Source organism: Mastomys coucha, unplaced genomic scaffold (genome assembly GCF_008632895.1).
Source record: "Mastomys coucha isolate ucsf_1 unplaced genomic scaffold, UCSF_Mcou_1 pScaffold14, whole genome shotgun sequence".
NCBI classification, from domain to species: Eukaryota; Metazoa; Chordata; class Mammalia; order Rodentia; family Muridae; genus Mastomys; species Mastomys coucha.
This window is the reverse complement of record NW_022196896.1, coordinates 33,941,555-33,949,337: the sequence shown is the minus strand read 5'-3', so window position 1 is coordinate 33,949,337 and position 7,783 is coordinate 33,941,555. Positions and strand designations below refer to the sequence as shown.

Below are 7,783 nucleotides of genomic sequence, written 5' to 3'. Positions count from 1 at the left end.
TTTCCTTTCTTTTTTTTCTTTCAATCCCAAAAGCTGCTCCCCATCTTGGTCCCCTCTGCCCCCCATAGCTCCTTCCCTCATCTTCCTACCCTTCTGCTCTGAGAGCCCCGTCTCTGCCAGATTAGGTGTATCTTTTCCTCCTGAAGCAGCCATGGAGACTGAGCTGCTGCTACGTATGCGCCAGGAGCCTTGTTCGAGTATATGTTCTTTGGTTAGTGGCTCAGAATCTAAGATATCCCAGCAGTGTCTCTAGCTGAGTTCTGTAGTGTGATCCTCAAACTCTCATCTAACCAGAAAACATAGTTACTTAAAACAAAACAAAACAGAAAAACTTTATTTGCATTTATTTAATGCTGAATTTATTCCCACGTCACAATTTTTTTCCTTTCAGTGTCTTCTGGAATATCTTTTTCTTCAGTTGCATTGTCCTTTCACAACTTTGGAATAATTTTTTTCCTTTTCAGTGAAGATCATCTCTCGGTGTGGCAGAGGAGCTTAAGGACAGGGTAACATGGCCATGGCTCTTTAAGTTCAATGCCACATCTTATGTGCTTTGTTCACATGGATAGTTCAATGATTAGAGAATCTTCATCTCAATCCTTAACTTCAGCATTACTCTCTGTATTTTTAGCACATGCAGCAAAAATTCAGCACACTTCTTGGCCCCTGGCCCTGTGTCCAGTTCTACTGTTTGGATTGGGCACATCTACATACTCTACCACTATACTGCCAAGTGGTACATTTTGCTTCTTTAAAGAGACATTGTTCAGATATTTGGTGACCATTTGTATATGTGTACCCTTAATGGCCTGGGCAGTTTCATGACTGGGTGTTATTAAAGTGAATATAAATATTTGAACTTCTTTTTTTAAAAAATTGGTTATTTTATTTATTTATATTTCAAATGTTGTCCCCCTTCCTGGTCTTCTTTCTAACACCCCCATTACACCTCCTTCCCTTTGCCTCTATGAGGGTGCTCCTCCACCCACCTACCCACTCTGCCTCACCTCTCTAGCATCTTCTATGCTGGGGCATCAAGCTTGCACAGGACCAAGGGCCTCCCGTCCCACTGATGCCAGATAAGGCAATCCTCTGCTACGTATGTAGCAGGAGCCATGGACAAACACATATACTCTTTGGTTGGTGGCTTAGTTCCTGGGAGTTCTGAGGGGCCTGGTTAGTTGGTCTTCCTATGGGGCTGCAATTCCCTTCAGGTCCTTTATCCCTTCCCCCAACTCTTCCATTCGGGTCTCTGGGGTTAGTCTGATGGTTGGCTGTCAGTATCTGCATCTGTATTAGTCAGGTGCTGGCAGAAACTCTCAGCGGACAACTGTTCCAGGCTACTCTCAGTAAGCACTTCTTGGCATCAGCAATAGTGTCTGGGTTTGGTGTCTGCAGATGGGATGGATCCCTAGGTAGGGCAGTCTCGGCATGGCCTTTCCTTCAGTCTCTGATCCATTTTTTGTCCCTGAGTTTCCTTTAGGCAGGAACAATTTGAGATGGATAGGTGGTCCCATCCTTCAACTGGGGGCCATGCCTATCTACTGGAGCTGGTCTGCACAGGTTCTCTCTTCCCTTTGTTGTTCCCATTTCAGCTAATGCCATTCCTTTCGGATCCTAGGACCCTCTTGCTTCCCTGGAACCTGGAACTTCCTAGTGGCTATTCCCAGTCCCCCCTTACCTCCTGCCACTGCTACATATGATTTGTAGGATTTTCATTGTTTAGAGAGGAGCAAACCATTTTCACAGGTCACCTGTTGAGGAAGTCTCTGCAAGTGTCAGACAGGGAAACAAATGATAAAAAAAGATGAGAATGAAAACCTGGTCCAGATTGGCTTTGTATATAACAGATCAGACTTTGGGGAGTGTGATTTGCCAGGTGGTTCATTGTCAGCATAGTTAAAACAGAACAATTTAGGGAAAAATACATGTGACCATGAGAATGAATTTTATAGCCAAAAGGCCTAGAATCCAGTGTAGTTTCTGACTCATAATGTAGAGGTCAGCAGGCCATAAAGCACTTGTGACAACTACCCTAAAGATGGGTAATGGGAGGGAAGAGTCTGGAATAATAATTCTGAGGAATTAGGGTGAGGTCTGCTTCCACAGATAGCAAAAGGTTACCAAGTCATTTACAACCTCTGCTCTCAACTTTCCAGATGGAATCCAGGCACTTGACTTTATCTCTTCCATTGAGGAAACGCTCCTCTGTGTTCTGGATGGCATGCAGGCATTTGATTTTATCTCTTCCAATGAGGACATACCCCTGTGTGTTGAGGAAACGATCCTCTGTGTTCTGGATGGCAGGCAGGTTTTTGACTTTATCTCTTCCATTGAGGACACACCCATCTGTGTTTTGGATGGCATTCAGGTATTTGAATTTATCTCTTCCAATGAAGAGATACTCCTGTGTGTTCTGGATGGCATGCAGGTATTTGACTTTATCTGTTCCACAGAGGAGACTCCCCTGTGTGATCAACATTCCTCTTCTCTTAGTGCTGCTCTGTCAGTACAAGGCCCCCATGGCCACTTATAGGAGGATTGTAGTTGCTTTTTGTATCTTATTTGTTGAAGCAGAGAGATATAGGGTGGATTTGTGCAAGTGCCAGCACTTACTTACTGGGCCAAAGTTACCTTATATGGCCAATGAGAAATGAATGTTTATCAGGCCAGTTGGAGGGACCATAGCAAGATTGAGGCTGTGACAAGTTTATTGCAAACAACCAGGCTTTTAAATCCCTTTACCAGAAACAAAATATAATGGTTGTTGCCAGGATCGATACAATGGTAGTTTCCAGGATACAATGATGCTTACAAGCTATAGAAGGTACACAAGATTAATACCTGAGAACAATTGTCCTGTCAAGCTTGTGTATGCTTCACTGACTTCTAAAGAACACAGATACAGAAGTAGACTGAGTTCTGTACTGCCCGAGGGAATGCTTCAGTTTCTCAGGAACTGAAAAACACATGGTGCTTCAGGAGCCATGGACTCTAACCTGAAAAACCTATGAGACTTGCCTCTCATACGTCACTATTCCCCAAAAGATATATGTCAAGAATTTTATTTAACTTAAAATTAACTAAACAAGCGGCTAGCATTTTGCAATGGGTTCAAAGGAGGGTTCAAGTATTACCAAAGTAGACTGATAAGGGATAACTCTGGGTCTGTCTGGAACACTAATTAGTGGCTGATAAGAGATAACTATGGGTCTATCTGAACAATAATTAGTTGCATTTCACTGTACACAACTAATTTATATTCATATATTGCTTCCCTATCTTTATATAACTTATGTGGTTATAATATAACAGAGGCATAATATGCCTCTGGTAGTATTCTTTTGGTTCGGGTTTGCTTTTTGGTTATTGCTCTTTTGTGCCACCACATAAAGTTTTGAACATCTTTTTTCTGTGTCTGTAAATAATAGTATTGAATTTTTTATTAAGATTGCACTGAATCTGTAGATAAAACTCTCACTATTACGGTCACTTTTCGCAACATTTTTTTTTTCCAAAACATGAGGCCAGCATGTCTATGCACTTTCTAGTGTCCTTAGATTCTTTAGAGGTATTTAAATTCCCATGTTAGATTTATTTCTAGCCTCTTTTCCCCCACTCTTTGTTTCTCTCTCTTTCTCTTTTTCCGTTCCTTGCCTTTAGTTCCCTCCCCTTCCCATCTATGTTGTTTCCAGTTTCTTGCTGTTATAATTTAAGCCACAATGAACATAGTTGAACAAGTGCCTTTGTGGTATGATTAAACATCCTTTGGGTGTATGCGCAGGAGTGATATAGCTGGGTTTTATGGTAGATTGATTCACAGTTGTCTGATGAACTGGCGTACTGATTCCCATAGTGGCTGTACAAGTTTGCACTTTGATGAAGAATGTAGGAGTAGTTAGTTCCCTTGCTCCACATCTTCATCAGTATGAGCTGTCACTTGTGTTATTTTCCTAGGCATCCTGACAGGTATAAGATGGAATCTCAAAGTAATTTTGATTTGCACTTCCCTGATGACTATGGATATTGAACAGTTCTCTAGGTGTTGCTTGGTGATTTGAGATTCCTCTATTGAGGATTCTGTTTAGATTTGTACCCCATTTAAAAATTGGATTATTAGATTTTTTTGATATCTTGTTTTTGAGTAATTTATATATCTTGATTATAAATTCTCTATCAAATGTGGAGTTGGTAAAAACCTATTCTCATTCTGTAGGCTGCCACGTTGTCTGATTAGCAGTGTTTTTGCCTTAACAAAGATTTTCAGTTTTATGAGGTCACATATATTAATTTCATATCTTAATGCCTGCTCTATCAGTGTTCTGTTCAGAACTTTTTCTCCTATGCCAATGGCTTCAAAGCTATTCATGATTTTCTCATCTGGTTTTATGTCAAAGTCTTTGGCCCACTTGGATTTGTGTTTGGTGCAGGGTGATAAGTATGAATCTATTTGCATGCATCTACATGAAGCTACCCAGTTTGGCTAACACCATTTGTTGAAGATGCTGTCTTTCTTTCCATTGTGTATATCTGTTTTTTTTTTTATCAAAAATCAGGTGTGCCTGTAGGTGTGTGAATTTTTGCCTGGGTCTTCAATTTGATTTGATTCATCAATGTGTCTCTTTGTTATGCCAATACCATGTGGTTTTTATTACTATAGCTCTGAGTAAAACTTGAAATCAGAAATGATTATACCTCCAGAAGTTTGAGGTTGTTTAAGCTATCCTGGCTTTTTTGTTTTTTCATATGATGTTGAGAATTATTCTTTTGAGTTCTACAAAGAAATGACTTGGAATTTCGATGGGAATTGCATTGAATCTGTAGACTGCTTTTGATAGGGTGGCCATTTTTACTGTGTTTATTCTATCAATCCATGAGCATGGAAGGTCTTTCCATCTTCTGCTTCTTCAAAGATGTGAAGTTTTTCTTATACAAACTTTCCACATGATTGGTTAGAGTTACCCTGAAGATATTTTGTATTGAGGCTATTGTAAAAGATGTTGTTTCCTTGATTTCTTTCTCAGTCCATCTGTCATTTATACACATGATGGTTACTCATTTTCTTGAGTTAACCTTGTATCCAGCTGCTTTATGGAGAGTGAGTATCAGCTGTAGGTATTATTTGGTGGAAATTTTTAGGGTACTTATACAGACTATCATATCATCTGCAAAGGACAATACTTTGACTTTTTCCTTTCTATTTTGATCCCCTGATCTCATTTAGTTGTCTTATTGATCTAGTTAAAATGGCAAGTACTATATTGAATAGACATGGAGAAAGTGGACAACTTTGTTTCTTATTTTAGTGGAATTTCTTTGAGTTTATCTCCATTTAAGTTGATATTGGCTATAGGCTTGTTGTAGATTGTCTTTATTATGTTTTAGTATTTCCCTTGTATCCCCATTCTCTTTAGGACTTTTATTATAAAGGGTGTTGGATTTTTCTTTTTTTTTTTTTTTTTTTTTTTTTTTTTTTTTTTTGGTTTTTTGAGACAGGGTTTCTCTCTGTAGCCTCGGCTGTCCTGGTACTCACTCTGTAGACCAGGCTGGCCTCGAACTCGGAAATCCGCCTGCCTCCGCCTCCCAAGTGCTAGGATTAAAGGCGTGCGCCACCACCGCCCGGCGGATTTTTCTTAAACTCCCCTTTCAGCAGCTAATGAGATGATCATGTGTTGCTTTTTCCTTTCAGTTTGTTTATATGTGGATTACATTCACTTATTTTTATTATTTAACCATGCCTGCATGTCTGAGATGAAGCCTATTTGATCATAGTAGATGATCCTTTTGATACCTGCTTAGATTTGGTTTGTAAGTTTTTTATTGAGGATTTTTGTATCAATGTTCATAAGAGAAAATTGTATTTCTCTTTTTTGTTGAGTCTTTATGTGGTTGGAGTATAAGGGTATTTGTGGCCTCATTAAATAAATTTGCAATGTTCCTTTTGTTACTAATTTCAGGAATAATTTGAGGAGTATTGTTGTTAACTCATCTTTGAATGTCTGGTAGAATTCTGTGCTAAAACCATCTGGCCCTGGGAATTTTTTGGTTGGGAGACTTTTAATAGCTGTTCCTATTTCACTAGTGGTTTTATAGGTCTATTTTTGTATTGTTCTCTTTGTTTTTAATTATTGCTCTGAGCACCCCTTCATTTGGTTATTTATTGCCATCTATTAGATATGCTTAGCTATTTTTGTTCTAGAGCTTTGTGGTGTGTTGCTAAGTTGCTAGTATAAGATCTCTCCAATTTCTCTATCTAGATATTTAGCCCATTATGACATTTCCTCTTAGTACCACTTTAATTTGGTCTTATAAGTTTAGGTATGTTCTGCAATCATTTTCAGTGAATTATAGGAAGTCTTTAATTTCTTTATTTCTGTCTCTACCCAATAGTCATTCAGTAGAGAGTTGTTCAGTTTCTATGAGTTTGTAAGCTTTCTGTTGTTTCTGTTTGTTATGGATATATCTAACTTTAATCTTTGGTGGTCTGATAGGAGGCAGGGAGTTATTTCTATTTTCTTATATCTGCTGAGATTTGCTTTCTGTAGAGTTTGTTGTTAGTCAAATATAAACAATATGTATTTATAAAACTAGCCCTGTATCTATAAAATTAGCACTACAGAAGGTGTTAGGAGAAAAACTCCAACCGAAGGTTAATTACACCCATAGAAACACAGGAAATAAGTAAACTTGCACAAGTAAAACTAAGAGAAGGGAAGCATGCTGGGCGGTGATGGCGCATGCCTTTAATCCCTGCTCTTGGGAGGCAGAGGCAGGCGGATTTCTGAGTTCGAGGCCAGCCTGGTCTACAGAGTGAGTTCCAGGACAGCCAGGGCTATGCAGAGAAAACCTGTCTTGAAAACACACACACAAACACACACATACACAAACACACAAAAGGGAAGCATGCACATACCCACCCCACATCCACCATCACTACTACCACTACCACCATTATCATCACCACCATCACCACCACCATCAACAAAATAATGACATCAACAATCATTGTCATTAATATCTCTCATTTAGTAATGGTCTCAGTTCCCCAATAAAAAGACACAGACTAACAGAGTGGATATAAAAATAAGATCCATCCTTCTGCTGCATACACAAAACACACTCAACATCAAGGATAGACATTGTATCAGGATAAAAGTTGGAAAACAATATTAAAAAAAATGAACCTAAGTAGCAAGTTGGCATAGCCATTTTAATAATTAGGAGTATATGCTTCAAAAAGAATAATCAAAAGAGAAAGGGAAGAAGACTTCATACTCATGAAAGGAAAGATCCACCAGGATGACATTTTGATTCTTAATGCCTATGACCCAAACAGAAGGATACCTACTTTAGTAAAAGAAACACTACATACCTTAAATCACATATTGGCCTTGACACACTGATGGTGAGAGACTTTAATACCCCCCTTTACCAATGAATAAGTCATACAGACAAAAACGAAATAGAAAAATACTGGAGATAACAGATGTTGAGTCAAATAGACTTCACAGATATTTACAACATCTCACCCAAACATAAAAGCATATACCTTCTTCTTAGCACCTCATGGAACTTTTTCCAAAATCAGCCTCTTTATATTGAAAATGCTGAGTATTTTTTTTCAAAAGCAAAGTTGGTTCTTTTATAATTTCATAATTTGCATCATGCATTCTAGCTACTGTGTCTCTACTCTCTTATCTTCTCCCAGAAGCCCCCTTCTGTAGGATGCCGTCCCGCAGCTCCTACTTGCGTGGGGTTCCACGAACCGAGGATTTGGAAACCT

At 38.9% G+C, this 7,783-nt stretch overlaps 1 protein-coding gene across 2 annotated transcripts in view; it reads left to right on the top strand.

Annotated features, from left to right (window-relative positions):
• The window catches only part of Rp1 (RP1 axonemal microtubule associated), a 247,560-nt gene that overhangs the window by 63,076 nt on the left and 176,701 nt on the right, over nucleotides 1–7,783 (top strand). The window lies entirely within an intron of this gene.